The 18,148-nt window shown below is 43.7% G+C and overlaps 1 protein-coding gene and 1 long non-coding RNA gene across 2 annotated transcripts in view; one reads left to right on the top strand and one right to left on the bottom strand.

Annotated features, from left to right (window-relative positions):
• The window catches only part of LOC108614174 (SEC14-like protein 2), an 88,661-nt gene that overhangs the window by 48,804 nt on the left and 21,709 nt on the right, over window positions 1–18,148 (bottom strand). The gene's annotated exons all lie outside the window — the stretch shown is intronic.
• LOC149268937 (uncharacterized) lies at window positions 9,747–14,378 on the top strand. The gene is made up of 3 exons (XR_016269898.1): window positions 9,747–10,046; window positions 13,807–14,010; window positions 14,067–14,378. It is a non-coding gene; the product is annotated as an uncharacterized LOC149268937 (long non-coding RNA).

Raw genomic sequence — 18,148 nt, 5'->3', positions numbered from 1 at the left:
TTTTCGGTGGCTGTAATTTCCGATCAGACATTATGCGAGCACACCCCTCCGACATCAAGTCAACAACTCTGCCGACTCTCGGAGTAGAGAGCACAAAAACTATTTCAGGGACAACTCTTTCAATAATTGCCAAATACTCGATTCAGAAACAGATGCAGACGAAATAGAACGTTGAAATGGAAATGGAACCCTCAAACTCTCTTTCATTGTGCCTCATTTCGCTTATCTGGAATTTTATTGTGGATAAATTGCACAATAGGCTCTTCCATTAACTGAAATTCCCTTGTTAAATTATAAAATCATTTGCCATATTCTAATAAATAATGCGAGAGTGATGGGAGAATACGTGGGATGCAGATATATGTAGAGAGGGATATAAAAAAAGAAGAAAGTAGTGAGAACGAGAAAGGAAGAGAATGAAATACAAATCGAAAGAGGGCGAGAGTGAAAGATAGAGATACAGTGCGAGAGAGAAAAGAGCTGAGAGAGAGAGAAACAAAGGGACATTGATAGAACTTGAAACGGAAGCAAAGGCATGCAACTAACCAGCTCCATCATGAGAATGCCATAGAAGAGCGATATCTGCATTCCTCTATTGAGTTCTCCTTGCCCGAACTTTGATTGTCGTTAAATACTTTGGATTCTTCTTGGCCTCTAAGTATCACTTATTTCCAGCGCCTCAACGTCAATTGGCATTGCTGTCAGATGGCCTCTGCTTAACTTATTTCATTGATCAGCAATGTCCAATTACCAATTACCAATTACCAATTAGCAATTAGCAATTAGCAAGCCATGCATCTCATTAACGTTGCCAGCGTGTCTCGTTTCGATTTCGATATTTGGGGCTGGCAGCTCGGTGGCCTCCATAACTCAGCTCAATATAAATCTGTTAACAAAACGCTTAATCCGTATTGTGAGTTTTATTTATGGCCATTTGATGGCACATTATCGGATCAGGCACATGGCACACTCGGATTCGGTATTCGGCATTCCCCATTCAACGCTCGACACTCGACACATGGCTCATTGGACAGTTGGCAGCTGGCTGCGCCTCATAATTGGATTCGTCACAGGCGCTCTTGTGGTCCTGGTCATAAATCGCGGCCTGCTTGAAATGCAAATTTTCGGTGCTGTCTGCCCCACCGTTGCTGTCTGCGGCAGTTGCATGTCGTCGCTGTATACGTGTGTGTGTGTGTGTGTGTGTGTGTTGGGGCACGGAGTATCATCGGCAAGGCATCAAAGTGCCAGGGCGCAAATGTTCGCCAGCCCAATTAACGCGGCAGCAGCTGAGAGAGTGCATCAGCAGGAGCAGCAATCAGACTTCACTTGAACAGCAAATGCTTGCAATTAAGCCTCGATTTTCGGCAAAGTGCGTGGCTTTTACTGAACAACAGCAACGGCAGCAACAACGGCAACAGCAGGAGCAGCAACGGCCACGAAGTCAGGAGCTGCTGCAACAAGAAGCGTTTCATGTTCCTCGCTTGCTGCTTGTTGATGCGTAACAAAGGATAATCCACAAAACTGGCTCGATTCTGCTGGCTGCACCCACCACAAAGTCAGACAACAGACAGACTCAACAGCAACAGCAACAGCAACAGCAACAAGAGCAGCAGCAGCAGCCAGTAGACAACCCACGCCTAGAGCTGAGTAGACACTACGGCGAATATTGGATGCTCTAACTATTACAACTAGAACCTTGTGCAAGATAGGTGTAGTTGTAGTTTGAGCGAATTGATTCCTGTTTCCTGATCTGGCCAATTATGATCTATGAACACTAGTCGACCTATGCTAGTTGACAATACATATATATATGACTTATAGGCTATACGCTCGTATCCGTATAATGCTCCTCTCGGTTTCAAGAAGTTGAAGAAGGGATCTCTATTTGCACCTCGACACGAGCTGATTGCCCTAGCTAATATACTCTATACCCAGTCTAGGTATGCTGCTGATGTAGATACACCGACTGTTACTTAGCAGAGTTGTTGCCATGCCAACTAGCACGTCCTTACTCCTAGATCATTGTGCTGTTTCCCGATTCCAAGTGCTGCTCCTAGTTAATGTACCCCACTCAGGCACTTACCACAACGCCTGCTATCGCCAGCTCGTGTCCACACCCAGGCAGAGGCGAGAATCGCACAGCATTTGACATCGTTCACCCGCACCCAACGGGCGAAGTAACCCAGGCAGCACTCAGCTTGTTTTCTCTCTCTTCTTCTTCCTCTTCCTTTCTCTGTACAGATTAAGTGGTCTGCGGCCTGCTGCTCGAATTGAGCTCGTGGTTCAAGCGGCGCGCATCTAATGCCAGTTGCATTAATTAAACACTTAAACAAGTACCTGACCAGGATTCCGTCTGTCTGGCTGGGCCAATTAACTTGGCCCATCAATTTGTAACGCCCGAGAGGGACTGAATATGTGTGTCTCTCCCTACCTCGGCTGCTTGGCCCATTGCCCATTTCGAAACATCAAAACATGTCTGGGGAAGGAAAATCCGGCAGGCCGCACAAGATAACACAAGAGGAAGAGGCAGAAGCAGAACACAGCTAAAGAAAACATCAATGCGCAAAAATTGAAAATCGTTGCGAAAAGTGGCCATAAATTACGTCTGCGGTGGCGTCGCTGGCGTCGACTGCCCGACAAGTTGATTGAAATCGCGTCTCTGATAAAGTGGAATTAAGTTCTGTTAGCCAAGTGGCAACAGCAGCGGCCGCAACTGCTGCAGCGGCCCAAGTTTCAGGTATGCAAAAGAGCAATATTTCACAAATGATAAGTTACAGATGCGACTGCAGCAGCAGCAGCCGCAGCAGCAGCAGCAGATGCAAAATATGCAGTTTATGGCATCAGCAACAGTATCGCAACTCCAGCAGACAGCAGTGCCAAGCTCCACTGTATTCCGGCAACACTCAATCGCACATTTACTTCAAGTAAACTGATCACAGTGGAGCAAACTGCAGGCAGCTTTGACTACTGTAGTCAGTCGATTTAACAACTCAGCATACTAATAGGATATTCCAGTGGCCCTACAAATGCATTTTATAATAAATAATGTATATAAAATCATTTTCAATATATTTGGCACCACTGTGCACTGTGAATCATTATCAAGTGAGCTTCGCATCTGCTGTTGCTGCTGCTGCAGCCCCTGTCGACAATATTTGTTGTTATTGTTGTTGCTGGTGTTGCTGGTGTTGCATTGTTTACTTAGTGCAGACCAAAACAAAATTCGAGTCCGTTGGGCGTCCCGTGTCTGGAGTCCCGGAGTTCGTGCAGCCATCGCCTTCGCCATCGCCAGCGAAGCGTTTGCCAAGCAACGACCACCGAGCAGCAGGCAGTATGAAAATCGAGATGAAGTCAAGAAGATGGGGCAACAGTTGGAGCAACTGCTGCTGCTGTTGCTGCTGCTGCTGGTGCTGCAACAGTTGCTGCGGTGTCTGTGGCAGCGGCTGCGGTTTAGCCACACTGCTGGAATCTTCTTCAACAACAAATTTTATGGATTTATTGAAAATTGAACGCACTTGAACGCGCAAACTGCAACTGCAACTGCAACTGCCACAGCCTCTCTGTCTGGCTCGCTGCAAAGAGTCTTGTTTGGAAAACAAATAGCAAAAGAAACACTGAGAGTTGCTGCAGACCAGGTCGGCAGAGGCAGCGGCAGCAGCAGCGGCGACGGCTGTGGTTATAGCTGAGGCTGACGCTGAGGCTGTGGCTGCCACGCGTTGCGTTTTGTTTGTTGCCAAGTTTCTGTGTGGGTGAATTTTGTTGCTGTTGTTGTTTGTTTACAGAAACGCGTGCGGCCAACAACAACAAAAACAACAACAACAACAGCGAGAAGGAGAAGGAGATTCATAAGCACAACAAGAGCAGCGAGTGCAAAGCGATGCCTAAATTTGAACTCAATTAAGTTTCCCTTTTTAGCTGCAGCCACAAAAGTCATCTGCTCTGCTGCTCTTGCCACGCCCCACTGCAGGCGGCATCAAAGTGGCGCCTCGCACCGAGTTCAACGAGCTGGCTCTCAGCTGAGCCGGTTCTCAATTTGATTTAGTTAGAGCTTAGTCTGAGTCTGAATCAGAGTTGGAGTTGGAGTTGGAGTTGGAGTCTCAGTCTCAGTCTGCTGCCAAACGCCCACACACTTTCCCAGGATGTCATGGCGTGGAATTCGCTTTCGATGCATGTAGCATCCACGTGGGCTGGAGTCGACGCCACGCACATAGCTGCCACGTTTCAGGATCTCTTCTGGGCTGGCTATCATGCAGTCAGCGTGTGGACAGCGAAACAGCAAACACCTCGCCTCGAGTCGCGCAATCTGCGCGAATCTATCTATTCATTCGGCAATGTATAAAAATAAAAAACTGTATTAACAAAATTTCCAAGAAACGTGCAACAATCTTTGTTCTACGCGAAGTCCGTTAACCCCCCCGCCCCGCCCCCAGCACACACACACATAAACACTCATAAATAACCACAAGAGCGACGTGTGTTTGTGTGTGTTTGTTTCTTTTTAAAAAAATATATCGCTGCTCTTTAAGTTTCGGGGCGAAAAGCAAATTGAAAATCTTGTCGTTGGTTCGCCCACGCGGGCTGCCTCTGATGGGGGGCTGGGGGCAAGGGCGTGGCGTGTGTGGGGGCCGAGCGGCGCCTGGCGACATTTGAAGCAATTTAAGCGATAAACTGTTCAATCGCCCAGACAGGTGGCTGCCCCAAAGAAAAGCACCAGCAGCAACAACAGCAACTGCCAGAGGCACAGTGGCATGGGTAGGGGCCGGGGCCGGGGCCGGGGCCCGGGCAGGGGCAGCCAGGCGGAGGTGTGGTCTTTTGTAGTCGTGTCACATAAATTCATTAATTTGTCGCACTTTGCGAACTGCCTTAAAATATTGTCAGCTTTATGGCCACTTTAATTATAGCGACGACGCATTAAAGACTAATGCAAGAACAAGAAAATTAATAAAACCAAAAATTAATACACAATTTTTCGAAATCTCAACTTTCAGTTCGTTGGCGGCCGAGGAGAGGAGCGCAGGTGTAATGGAGGTGGGCGTCGAGGCAGTGAAAACAAAGTGAATGTCGTTATGAATGTTTGGTCAATTTAAATTTAGCAAAAATATGCGACAACACGGCGATCAGCCCACTGTGGCGAGAGAATAGCACTCAAAATAGACGTAGCACCAGTTGCTGATGTTTATAATAGAAATTATACTCTCAGCCAAGCTAAGAGCAGTTGGACTAGCTAAAGGGATTCGTTTAGTCAAAATCAATTCTAAATTAAGCAGAAATAGAGAAAGAGTTAATCCAGAGAGAGAATTTAGTTGAAATACATGTAACACAGAAACAAGGACAGATCTAGGTTTTGATGAACAGAAATATCTAGTGGAATATAGATGAGTTTAGCAGTCTATAATTATTTTATTCTCTGAGGCTAAGAGTGGGACCTTTTTAATGAAATTTAATAAGATTATAATTAGGAAATCTATAGTAGAAACAAATATTATAAAAAATATTGAATACTTGTTAAATATTATAGTCTTGTTATATTCCTCTGAATATATAGGAAATATTGATTTTTCAGTATATTTATATTTTGTTGACTTTATTGCCAAGAGTATTCGTGCTTCATGATGTTGTAGTTGACTTTGGCATCTTGTTTTATATACACAAAATCGTACGATCTTTCACAGACAGTGTGATCCGTGTGATCTGTCATGTATTTTTAGTTGGCCCGCGCGGCACAAGCGAAATGTGAAATCAAACGAGACAATTTGCAAATAAAACAAGACAAATAAACAGAAATGTTTGCTGCATATAAGTTACATATATACACACAATATATACATGTATGTGAATGTGTATTTAGATATAGCCTGGCCCTATTTGGTCTATCTATTGGCCGTCAATCATCGCCACGCCCACACGCAGCTCTATTCAATCAGCCAGTCAGCCAGTCAGCCACTCAGCCCAGTCACTAAGTTAGTTTGTCAATCAGGCTGTCCCATTAGGTGCGACACTTGGCTCGGTTAACGGCCTCAGCTCTTCAGCTCTTGAGCTCTAGAGCTTTACAGCTCTGGCTAATCCCGCCTTATAAGCAACTGAACCCGGGAGTAGCTGCAGAAATCGTATGCAAATTTGAAATTCTTGATGCCCGGTTCTATGGGGCGACAAATATGGAGACATGGCTTGCCTACGGAATGAGCGTTGGCACAGTGGCTCGATCGAGCAGCGAGCGGGGGCAGTGAGCGGGGCAGACGTCATGAATCAAAAATTGTATAAATCGTATCAAGAGATCTTCAAAGAGTCAAGGTCTTTCGCTCGGCTTGGACACGCGGCCCACATCTGACAGAACGGGACGAGGCGTGGCAGCTGAGCATAGGTAGTCGCATAATTAACATGCGACAGCGAGTGCCAGCTGAGGGCAGCAGAAGAAGCAGCCGCAGCAGCAAAATAATCAAAAACAAAACAAAACTTGAAAAAACTACATAACTCTCGTGGGTGTCAAGATTTAATTTCATTTTGAGTTGGCTTTTTATATTCCGCAGCCAGCATTGAGTTCCATTGCACTCTATGAGGGACCCTGAGCAGCCCCTCGCAGCGGCAACAGCTACCCACAGAGAATTCAGTGTGAGAGATTTTTATGATTTGTGCAGTTGTTTTATTATGCTCAGCTACTAAGTAGGGCTATCCACACATATAGACTACACACTCAGCTAACAGCTACATATGTATCTGTCTAAATACATAAATAGGTACACGGCTTGTTGCCAAACAAAACAAACACTGAGCTCTAGCCAGGGGCGGGATGCGGGGGGCGAGGGCGAGGGGCAGCAGCTTCTGCCTGCAGCGAACTGCGAACTGTGGCAACAATTTTGTGGAAATTCGAAATATTTTCTATTTATTTATGGTAAAAATGTAGTTTTGAAAGTTTTCAATTGCTTCAAACTAGGCTAAATATTCCGTTTAATTACTGTAATGGCTAACAATAATGAAAAATGTAATAGATAAGATAATGATAATAGCAATGATATTGAGGAGTGAAAATTATTATGAAAATAGCAATACCAATGACAAACATAATGATAATGACAATGAATGGGGATTCATTTATGTGGATCAACCAGTTTCTTCTATATATATCAGCTTGCTTAAGAGGTCAACCCATAAAACCGGAACCGTGGAATGAGCCTTATCTGGTCTACCATCTGAAATCTTTAACAAATCTGAACTTATGCTTGAGTAGTTAATAAACTTGCGTTGTAACCACTTCCCCCGTCCCCTTCCCCTTCTCCTTCTCTTACTAGGCAAGTGCCAACAACTAATATGGGCCACAAGCACGTAGAATAACACACACACACGCACACACACAAAAGTACTCTAAACACAGAAAATCAAAAAACTTTTGCATTTTTCATTAATAAAACGCGGCATTGCCCGGTGGTCTCCATTCCCTCAAAGAGTGTGTAGCACAGTAACACATATTGCAAGGGGTCACGCGAGGGGGGAGAGGCGGGCTCTGGGGGGGCTTGCACGTAGATACGCGCTGTACATGAGAGATATATATGAGAGAACATTAACGCGACGTAGTTGGCGTAGTTGGCAAGCAGTTACATTTTATGACTTTAGTCGAACAGGCCGGCCGTAGATGGAGAGCGGCTAATGAAAAGAAATGAAGCCCGAAAGTAAATGAAACAAGTTGAAATGGCAGCTGGCCCCGTTATGGGCAAGCAGCTAGGGCCGGGCAGGGGGTCCGGGTCTGGCCACGCAACATAAATGAGACGTCAAATTTGAAATGCCAAAGAAATGAAAAACGTTAAGCAGCATTTCAGATTTTTTACGGCTGGAAATTTTCAGGAAATGCGCCGCACTGCAATGAGCCCCCTCTCAATACCTCCCTCACCACGCCCCCCTTCGTGCTTGGCCTTTGACTGTCGAAAAGAACTGCTGTCGGTGACAACTAAATAAAGCTTCGGGGCAAACACTTTGCCACCTCGGGCAGCGGGGAGCGCGGGCCAACGGTAAGCGCAATTTTCTCACCATCCTCGGCTGACCCCGGTCCCCGGGTTGGGGACCCGCAACCAATTCGGACACCCAAGCAGCGAAAATGGCTCTAAACGCCGATTATGAAGCCGAAGACAGCACAACAACAACAATAAAGAACGAGAACAGTAATGAAGAAGGTCTATGGGTAAGGTCGAGCCGTATATACCCTTGTAAGCATAGAGCTGAGCGGAAGCAGAGACGACTCAGCTTGTCGCCCTAATCAAGTATATACTGTATTTTATGGAATCAGAAATTAAATGGAGAAGAGAAATACAATCATAACCTAGCGAACAATTATAACCTACCACCCTATGAAAATATATATATTTTCACTGCAAATGTTACAAATATCTGAAAATAACGGAAATACTCTTCTCGTAGGGTATTAAGAACAACAAACTATGCAGACGTGGCCAAAGCGAGCGAGTGATGACATCGCTAGGCGAAACAAATAACGTTGTTTTTATGGGTCGTACATGACGCAGACCCCCCGTCTGCACAAAGAGACACCCTCTCTCCAGCTCACTCCCAGCTCCTAGCCTCCCTCCGCCACTACCCTTCCTCGACAAGTTCATAGAATGTAGCGTAAAATTGATGTTGAAATAAAACACGACACCGTTGAAACAGGCCCAGTTCTGTGCCATGGCCTGGGTGGTTTATTAATTATGATGGAACGCGGAGCAGCGCGCAAATGTTTAGGATTAGAGCCTGCGGGGCGAGAATTGATGATGGCGCCAATGCGACTAACCCAACAAGAACATGAAAAAAATGAAGAAGAATAATCTCAGTTAAGTCGCAGCTTCCGCAACGCAACGAAAGAGCCGACAAAAGTGTCGCAACAATTTTGACAATCGAACTGAATTTGATTTATGAACCCGAGTCAAAAGGTATAGAAATTTGTACAAACGGTGGAAGACTTAAGACGACTACGACGACAACAATTTATTAATGCAAGTCACATTTTCATTTGAACGACGCCATAGACTTGCAATTTTATGGATTCTGGTGTTATCCCCCAAAATACCTAATACATATAAGAGATATATGCCCGGCTCTATAGTATAATACATTTCCGCCCTTGCTTAAAAGCTTCTGCGCTCGCCTCCCCTACGGCTGATGCGCTGATGGGCAGCGACATTTGTGCTCACATCCCACGAGGCATGCCGAAAATAGGACTTGGAATATCGGATCACGGCACGGCCAATAAACCTGAGAAACAAATTGAAATTACCAAATGCATCTATGAAATTTATCGCAACGACACGAAGAAATTCATTTTACGAACATTAATCTCAATCTTTAAAGCTACGACAATGCTCCCGCCCCGCTCCCGTTCCCACTTCCTCACGCAAGTTCTCCAAAAATTTGTCTGCGTTATTCTTGGTTGAAAATTTATTTTTAATATTTTTCGTAGCGAGTCGAGTCGAGTCTCCCGGCTCTCGCCCCTCGCCTCTACCAAATCCGAATTCCCATGGCTTCATTGTGGGCGATTCGAAAAACACAATAAATTAAGAATATTTATTTGTTTGCGGTAATTGTGCGAATAATTGATGATTATGTGTTTCATTCACAGCTGCAAATTGCAGCCAAATGCATAACGAATGCGACTCGACGGCCGTTGAATGCTTTTTAATTAAATTTTGCTATCACAGAAAGGTCAAATCAAGCTGACCCGCTGTAATAGTTAGCCAGGCTTTTAAAGTCAACTACATATGAATTTTGTTACTGACTTCACAGTTTACCTATAGGAATTTATTGAACTGTATATGGGAAAATCTAGTCCCACATGCTTTACTTATTAGAAGTTCCTTTTAATATCGTATGCTCATTTACAGAGTGAAAAGAGTATATTAGTTTCATGAAGCAAATTAGATTTAAAAATTTGTCTGCTTTGCCTGAAGAAATTGATTGGTATTAAATTAAGTTATTGTGGACCCTGAACGTTAGTTAGTCAACTATTTCAAGTCGCATATTGCCTAGGATACCAGGATCTCACTCAGACGACCCGGTTTGAATTCCCGGTAAGCGAAACTTCTCTCTGTCTCTCTCTCACACCTACTGTTTTTTGTTGTCAAATAAATTTATTAGATTTTTTCTTGTTGCCAAAGAGAAGGTTGAGCTGGAAATGGTCTTTTATTTTGCTGGCATGCAATCTAAGCGTAAAATAAAAATGTAATTTTCTACCCTATTACCGCAGTTCCTCAAGGAGAAACCCTCCGTTAGTATGCCATTATTTAAGCCCGTATAACTTTTGGGATAATTTTCTAATTCAATTGAGGCTCACAAAATAAAAGGGCACAGCAAGCGAGCCGAAAACTGGGCCAAAGATACAAACCGAAGCGAAGCGAAACGAAACGGACAGATTTTACGAGCCTGCCTAAACTGAAAGTAAACTACAAATGTTTACACAACTTGGCCCGTAGCTACACCTACGTCAGTGATACTCCGGCAGGAGGGGGGACGAGAGCACACCAGAGCAGCAGCTCAGGCAGGAGCTGTGCCAAGTTGGAGCAAAAATTGAAAAACTTTTGCCAGTCGTCTGCCGTTCGCCCCATGATAATAACTACTACTCAAGTACGCCCACCGCGCCACGCCCACCCACGATAGGCAAAGCGAGAGCGGCAGATAAATACATAAAAATTCGGCAGCAAGTTCTCACACACGTCTTCCGCAAGTTAAGGCGAAGTGAAATACATTCGTATCTACAAGAGGGCAGCCCACTGTCGAGCCACTTAAGCTGCAGATACAAATGTATCTGAAGCTGAAGCTGAAGCTGCGGCTGGAACTCCAGCAAAAATGCTCTGCAACTGATGCCGACTCAACTTTCGAGTGCATTTGACTGTGGAGTTTAAACCAAAAAAGGGCTGCTTGTCAGTAGAAAAGAAAATCTCTCTGGGATTTGCATTTCCATGTCTAATTGTGCGGAAAATTGTATGAAAATAATTCGCCAAATGAGAGCGTGCCAAATGCAAGTGCACAGAGAACGAATCCAAGCAAATATTTGAACAATCGAAATTTCCATTTCAATTGGCCAAGAATTCCCTTTTGAGCATTTTTAGTTTGCGGTTTGTGGCTGGGCTTCAACAGACATCGCCTATCGGACCCAGTATCGCAATATCGTCGTATCGTAGTATCGTATTACCCCCATCCACGTCCACGTCCACGTCCACAGCCACCCGCTGCCCTTGCCGCCTTCTGCTCTTGCCTTTGTAGCTGCGTTGGTTGCGGTTTCGCAATTTTGTTAAAGATACGAAGCGCCGATACGCGTGAAATGTGTGCGCCGAGGTGAGAACAAAACGCTGCCAGACCGCAGACTGAGCCGTCAAGAGGGCCAACGAAAGCGAGAGAGAGAGAGAGAGAGGGAATGCATAGTGGTAAAAGTTTCAGTTAGAAACTACTTTTCAGCTGAAGTCCTTAAAATATAGGTCGGGCATAGCCGGAATAGAGCATTATAAGCTCCAATATCGCTAATCATCTTTGATTATAGGTGTATGGGGAAGAATATATTGATGTAAATTAATTGTTCACTAAACAGATAACAAAGAGAGATCAAGATTAACTACTACTAATGAGATGACAATCTATCTCACATAACTCTTATTGACATGTATTTTTTCAAGTGTACTATTACATCCGCATTGCCTGGTACTTTGTCCAATTGAAGAGGCCCTGGTATACAAACCACAGCAGAGCAAACTTTGTAAGCGCTCGCATCTCGAAGCACGAGCCACGGACCACCACGGAACCAACAAGGCCTAATTGCAGCTATGTGCACACCACGCCCACACCCACACCCGCCAGGTGGGCGCTGGTTGGCTACCAGACAGATGACATGATTATACAGTTAAGGTTAAGCATACGCCTGGCCCCATGCAAATATTGATATACTCACACATATATTTGCCTGCATATCTTATGGATATTTGGTTACGCCATTGCCTCGTCCAGTTGGATTCCAGTTGGATTCCAGTTGATCACCGTATCGCGTGCCGATGACATTTCCGCCGGCTAATTTTTCACTTCCCCCCGCACCCAAAGCAGCTAATGAGCAGGGCAAAGTGCAAGTTGATTGCGCGAAATGCATAAACAAATTAAACTCGGAAATTCTTCGGGCCGACTATATTCGCAAGCAGCTCTGCAATGGCGTCGCGTGCAACAAAATGGCGTCAATTACTATTGACACACGCCCATATGTGGGTGTGGCGTGACGTGACGTGACAATATGGGGAACATGTGATTAAAGTTTCATTTGAAAATTGATTAAACTGACAGACAGACATTATTTAAATTAATGTCAGCCATTTGCATAGCGGAATGAGAAAAAGCAAATTGCATTCAAAAGAGAGGTCGTGTTGTAGACATAACCTCACATTTCTCTCAGTTCCGAAAGAGATCATATAATGATCTGAGTGGGAGTATTTCATTATTATATTAAAGCAACTTATTTTATTTCATTGACACAGCAACCCATATTCAAAGAAGGAGAGAGAGACATTAAAGAGTAACAGTCACATTGAAAAAACAGTTTGACTCGAACTCTGTCTCGCATACATTTGCAACTTCCCGGGATTCCCCCTACACGGTCACTAAATCAAAGCAAATCAACAAGAAAGGTGAATAGCAGGTAAAAACAGAGCAGGACAATGAAGAGATTACAATTTAGTTATTCCAACTGGCAGCCCATAAACAAGTTAGCTGCAGCCTTGTGCTGCTTCGATGCTACGCTCGAGATAAGGATAGCCAAGTGCAGTGGCGCTAACAGGATCATAAATCTAACGATATAAATCTGTGAGGTACTCTCCTCACTCTCACTCACTCACTCTCTCCCTCTCTCTCTCTCTCTCTGACCGACTCTCACTCTCACTCGCCCTCACACTCTCTCTCTTTTTGTGTGTGCGTGGGCGTGAGTTGTAACAATTTAGAACCCTCCTCACACGCGCAGATTTTGAATTACTTTCGTTTTTATCGCCTCTCTCCTCTGCTTCTTGTTGTTTTTGGAATTTTATTTAATATAATTTACACGCGAGTTGCGTAGACTTGGAACGTTAGGACAAAAGACGCTGACAACTTACTTCATCATAAATTCACCTGTCGTTGCCAGTTCATCCTGGACCGGACCTGCTTCCGCCTGTGTCCTTATGCCACTAGCTCTGCCTGTGCCTCTTCAGCTTCTTCTTCAGTCTGTGTGGGCAAGTGCGCGAATATTTCGTGGAATTTGTTCGTGTAAACCGAAAAACTCAGTTAGCTGGCGCGTCACACGAATTGAAATTTCATTAGTTTTACGATATGCGACCATAAAGAATTATCAAGAGGATGGGCACGCACCTTAACGGCACGGACATGGACATAGACATAGACATAGACATAGACATGGACATGGACTCACAAGTTCGACTTAGACTTGCTTCGGGTATATTTGTATTTAGTGGTCGCCGTTTTATGACCCTTCGCTGGAAGGCCGAGCGAGTCGATGAATTATGGAAACCGATTTACATTCTCCCAATCATATTTTTATATATTTTTCTATTTTTCCCTCTGTTGTTATTGCTGCTGTTGTTAATGTTTTTCATTGCTTTTTATATTTTTATTTGCGAATGCATGAATTATGGATATTTCCTTATGGAATGCGCTCGGGCATGCATACAAAAGAACCCACCAACCCCCCAAAAAAGAAAGAAAACACGAAATCGAACGCCAAAGAAAATTATGCGAGAAAAATTTGTTATTGTTGTTGAATTTTCTTGAAAATTTATTGAACAATGATTTTTTTCTTTTTTGTAGGGGTTGTGTAACGAAAACAAAAATATGTTGTGCTGGTGCTTGCCCCATATATCAGTGGACAGCAGGGAGATATATGTTATAAGATTTGCTAGGATTATAAATTGAATAGCTACGAAATGATTTATGATGCTGCAAAGGATCTACTTAGAGTATAGAAGCCAAAAAGAATCGGGAATGAGTTGAGATAATATTGATAAACATAATGTGAAGCTCTCTCTCTATTCTAAAAAATTTGACTTACAAACTAGAATGTGTTGCAGATTGACATTTGCATAAGAAAAGGACATTTGACGGAAGTTCTCAACGAGGAGATACCCTGTGATTTAGCCTGCGACTTCTACTACAAAAGCTTACCGTCGTGATCAAGACCTGCCACGCCTTCTTTTGCCTGCTACATTCATGATAATGCATACCATAATATCCTGAGCCTTTAATGGTTTTAGAGTAGAGTAGCAGAGCACTCTTTCTCTTTTTTCTCCAATAAATAACATTTCTTTAATAAACTGGCTAGTTTTAGGGATCAAATATTTATCAAATGATTTATAAATTAATAATTTAGCAATAAATTGTGAACCAGCTGCATATAATATTCTTGCATTGTGTGTATAAAAGTGTGAAATGAAACATATGTACGCTTAATTTGGCCATTTTGTAAAAACTCCGACAGTGCACATTTCCAGCGCCAGAGGGCGTTCCGTTTATTTGTCACTGCGTTGGCAGCTTTTGGACATTCATAAAAACGCAGCATAATACATATAAATACACAAATATATATCTCTATACAGTATGAGTATGAGTGAGACATAGTGAGAAGTAGAGTAATTGTTATATTCTTAACAATATTCCGGAATATTTATGACCTATGCTCTCCGTCCTGCTGCACTGCTCCAGCTGCATGGCTCGCTCTCTGCTAGTTTTTGGGTGTCCTGAGTTCCGAGCCGGAGGGGATTTTTCCGCTGCGAGTCGCCATTTTGCTGAATGCGTGAAAAATGTTGCGAAAAATTTTAATGCGCTCGCTGCGGGCGCCAAATGGAAATGGGAAAAATGGAAAATGCTATGGAAAGATGACAAATGATTATGGAGCACAATAAATTTCAGCGCTGATTGAGCGAAATGCGAGCTCGGAGAAAAGGAAAATTGCATGCAAAACGAAAAAACAGGAAAATGCAGGCAACTGCGGAAAATCTTGCAGCGCAGTGGAAAACGGGAAATGGAATATGCCCGGGCAAAAGTCAAGGAAAAATCCCTACTATCCATTAATGAAGCTAATTTGCAGCTAAATCTCTGCAGGTTCTTCAAGCTCTCCACAAACCAATCCAATTGCAGCGCAGCTAGCAAAAACTACTCAAGAGGCAAACAATGCCAGCGACAGACGCAGAGTCAGAGTCAGAGTCAGAGCCAAAGCCAGAGACAGAGCCGGAGACAGAGGATAAGTTGATCCTTGTGCTTAAGGCTGGGCGGCGCATGATACGAGTGTCATCCACAGCTATCATATCGCCATCTCGACCCAAGTCCGAGACCAGGCAAATAAGTAAAACTTGCCGAGAAAGCAATTTTATTGTTGTGTGTGTATGGGGACACACACACACACACAATCACAAACACTCACACACACATGCTAAGTCGAGCGGCTTTAAGTGGAAGCAGTCCTGGCTCAAGAACTTTGAATTTATTTGCTTCGAGTTAGTCAAGTACAAGTTTTTGCTTGGCCTTTTGCTTTCCACTGCATAGACTGCAGCCATTCGCAAAAAAACAAAAACAAACTATTGCATTTCTGTTTTTATTTTTTTCTTCGGATATTTCTCTGAGAAGTGCTCTAGCTTGACATGAGAGCTGAGCTACTTAGGTGCACAAATCGATTAAAAACTCAAATGGCTTTTGCACTATGAATAAATTGACAAAATCTGTGGCCCCAACACGGATCTACGTGGCTTGAATATGCAGAATTATGTAGATGAATGTCTCAGCTGAGCCACACAAATGGGTTGGGTAGAAAAAACTACAATATTAATAGTACTCGAAACGCCACAATCACCACCTAGTTCCAGTTCCAGTTCCAGCTATCATGCTCTAAGCCAAAGAGATTGTTGTCAGAGCTATTGACATTGAAGCTCATATAGAATACATAAACTGCTGTTATAGGATATAGTTGTAGACTCTTAAATTGATTGGCAGCAACATTTGACCTTTGGCTAAGACATTCGAGCAGTGCCAACAATTGCTATACGACCTCTTCCCTATCTCTCACTGTTATCTCAATCTCAATTTCAATGTACTGCCTATTATATCTACATATGTTTATACCGTTATGATGTTACTCACGTAGCTCAATGATTAGCTCATATAGCAAATACCACAAATTTGAATCTATTCTGTTATGTGTCAACGAATTCCTGGCAACATTTTGTAACCTCAACTTCCAAAGTCGATGACGAGTCATCGACAATGCATGTGACTGTAAATTGTGGCACACACACACACACACTCCCACACGCACACTATTTTGAAACAATGACAACGCGGCACCCACAACAATGAGACAGCAGCAACTGTGTGTGGTGTATTTTGGAGTCCGAGCAGTGCAAGCTGGCCCGGTCGCTGTAAGCCAAGTCAACAGCAATAAAAAACAGGCAAAGAAAATGAAGTCATCTTGTGCAAATACGAAAACAAAGTCGAGTGTTAATTTGCGTGGGAAAACAATTTCATATTTCGGCTTGTCTGCAATGAGGCGGCTAAAAGTTCTGATGATAACCGAGGGCTTGTCGCACAACCACATCCACACACACGCACACACACACACTCTTTCGAGCGTACACTGAAAGCAAAAGTGTGTAGCTGTGTTAAGCGTAATTGCCCCTACAAAGAGGCAACACAGCAACTCAAGCCAAAGCTGAGCGTGCGAACAGGTCAAAAGTTCAGGGCGCAGCCGAAAAATCCGACATAGACTTAATTGGCAAGTGCGACGATTAAGAAAAAGGTAAAAAAAAGGTCAAGTCGCATAAGCAAATTAAAGCAAAACATTCAGTTTGAAGTACATCAAACATTTTGCTGCTGCTGCTGCTGTTGTTGTTGTTGTTGTTGTTGGTTGTTGGTTGTTATCTTGAAATAACAAAACAACAAAACAACAATAACAATAATAACAGTCAACCGCAAAGGTGCCACCAACTTGGTCTACAGCTGAGCGGGGCGCAGGGCGTGGCTGATAGCCCCAAGAAAGATTGAAACTTTTGTGCGTCGTTTCGTTGTTGTCAGCGGCAACAACAACAACAATAACAACAACATTTTGTTGGGCTGTGTTATGCGAATGACATTTTCATGTACTACAAAAGTTTCTCGACCGCTGCTCGTTTTCATTATACCCTGCAAGCAATTGCCAAAGCAAAGGGGTATATATATATATGTATTTAAGATCATAGAACTAGCTGTAAATGTAAGGTATTTTCACATTTCTGCTCACAGTTCAAAGAGATTTCCTCAATTCCCATTGTCAATTGAAGCTTTTGAATTACAGGTCATCTGCTAGTCCATCATTTCGCACACACGCTTTCACTGTGTGTGTGGCGCTGTGGGAAAATTGTATTTATGATTGTTTAATGTTTTATTTTCCACGTATTTTGTTGTCAACGCCGCTGAGAACCAGTTGTCAAAATCTTGCGCACTTTCCACACATTAACACACGCACTCTCACACACACACACACACACAGACACACGCAGTTATAAAAGAAAAGTTTGAAATTAGTTGACTACGATTAGGGTCTGCATTTATATGTTTTCATTAGAGTTTGGCCATCAACACTCCAAGAGAACTCCATTCAAATTAATCAAATCATCATGATGACTGCTCGCACTTTGATCCGCCGAGAGACAGAGAGAGAGAGAGAGAGAGAGAGCAATCGAAACATATATCAATTATCGGGCCATGACCGCAACGAAGGCGATTCAGAAGGCGCTGCTGTTGGCCCTGGCCCTGGCCCTGGCCTCGGCTGGCGTCTGTTCGTTGTTGGGGGCATCAATCAGAGCCGCTGCAGCAACACAAATCAGTTAATAACAGCTAACAAAATGTGAGCAGCGCGAGTGCAACGCATCATCGACAGCTCCATCAACGTCAAGTGTGGAGCGACGAGGTTTCTCGTGTTGGGCTGCATTGGGCGGCGCCGCAGCAGCCTTGTGTGGTCGCAGCGTTTGGTTGATTTCCAATTTCATACGCACCGTTGGACGTCGCTCCCCATCCCTCCCCCCAAAAGAAAAATGTATGTACGAGCAGCATTCCATTGATTAGGGCAGCACAATCCAAGCTCGAAGGGCTCCCCTCGCTGTGGCCTGCAGCGATTTTCATCACA

The sequence above is a fragment of the Drosophila arizonae genome, chromosome 4, assembly GCF_054131065.1.
Source record: "Drosophila arizonae isolate 15081-1271.41 chromosome 4, UAZ_ARI_1.0, whole genome shotgun sequence".
NCBI classification, from domain to species: Eukaryota; Metazoa; Arthropoda; class Insecta; order Diptera; family Drosophilidae; genus Drosophila; species Drosophila arizonae.
Note: the sequence above shows the minus strand (reverse complement) of the source record. Positions and strands in the feature narration are given on the sequence as shown.